The 1,583-nt window shown below is 37.9% G+C and overlaps 1 pseudogene; it reads left to right on the top strand.

Annotated features, from left to right (window-relative positions):
* The first annotated feature begins 1,212 nt into the window (after nt 1–1,212).
* Nucleotides 1,213–1,282, top strand: LOC122121105 (annotated as a pseudogene).
* Nucleotides 1,283–1,583: the final 301 nt, after the last annotated feature.

Here is a 1,583-nt window from a genome sequence, read left to right as displayed (position 1 = left end):
GATAATATCAGCAAGAGACAACTTATCTCCATTTCAGCAATCCTAAAGCTGTTCTTAATCCTAAAACAAATAGCATTGGTTTACTTACATTTATTATTGTCCTTTGTGATTTGGAAATTAAGATGCAATGCTCATAGGACAAGCCCTAAGAACTTGTATGCTAACCTTGCTGGAAGGAGAATAGGAATAAATGGGGAAGTGGTCTGAATCCAGAAATCCAATGAGAAGACAATAGCCTCTTCTCTTAAGTGGATGGTTTTATGGTGGTATAGTGGCAGCTTAAAGGTACCAGAGACAACATTGGCTTACCACTGTGCTTCACAATGTATGGTCTCTTGCATAGGTATTAATGTTGTTGAAGAAAGAATTTTCAGGTTGGTATGTAGCTCAGTGGCAAAGTGATTGTCTAGCAAGCACAATATCCTTGGTGCAATTCCAACTACCAAAAAAGAACAGACCAAGAAAAGAATCTTCTGTTGGCACTGGTAGTTCACACCTGTGGTTCTACCTACTTAGGAGGCTGAGATCTGAGGAACAAGGTTTGAATCGTGAGGCTATTATCTCCAATCAACCAGCAAAAAGCTAGTAGTAGAGGTATAGATCAAGTGGTAGAATGTAAAACTTGACAAATAATGCCAAGCAAGAATGAGAGGACCTGAGTTCAAGCCTCAGTTCCAGCACAATTAAAAAAAAAATCTTCAGAATCTGGGCACTGGTGGCACACACCTGTAATACTAACTACTCAGGAGGCTGACATCTGAGGATCGAGATTTGAAGTAGGCTGGTCAGAAAAGTCCCTGTGAGATTCTTATCTCCAATTAGACCCTAAAAACTGGAAGTGGAGTTGTGGCTCAAGTGGAAGAACACTAACCTTGAGCACAAAGAGGCCCAGGGACAGTGCTCAGGCTCTATGATCAAGCCCCAAAACAGAAACAAAAACAAATCTTCAGAAAATTTATGACTCTATCTCTATTAAGCCTGACTGAAAAGTATGTGATTGATGATGAATGACACTAATAACATATAATAATAATACTTCTGATACATATAATAATAATACATCATCAGAAGTGATGATGGCACTGTGCTGATCACTGTATATAAATGATCTCATTCCAAATTCAAAGTAGCCCTTGGAGGTAGGGACTGTGATGTCTCCATTTTACAGATGAGAAAAAAAGGCCCAGAAATATGTGTCCAAAATCAAAGAGTATGCTCGCTTCGGCAGCACATATACTAAAATTGGAATGATACAGAGAAGATTAGCATAGCCCCTGCACAAACTCACAGAGTTAATGGATGGCAGGATCAGGGCTTAAATCTTGATCTGGGTACAAAGTACATTTTCTCCTTAAGTTATGGTAAAAATATTTATTATTTTTCACAATGTGAAAATGTGTAAGTCAGTGACATTTAGCAATTCACAATTTTGTGTTACTATTGCATGATTTCTGGAGTATTTTTATTTCCCCTAAAGAAGACCTATTAAGGAGTAATTCTCCAACATTATATTGCCCCTAACTCCTGGTAGCACTAATTTACTCTGTCCCTACAGATTTGCCTATTCTACAGATATTTTATAT

Source organism: Dipodomys spectabilis, unplaced genomic scaffold (assembly GCF_019054845.1).
Source record: "Dipodomys spectabilis isolate Male_0828 unplaced genomic scaffold, ASM1905484v1 ptg000183l, whole genome shotgun sequence".
Classification (NCBI taxonomy): Eukaryota; Metazoa; Chordata; class Mammalia; order Rodentia; family Heteromyidae; genus Dipodomys; species Dipodomys spectabilis.
This window is presented reverse-complemented; position numbering and strand designations above follow the sequence as displayed.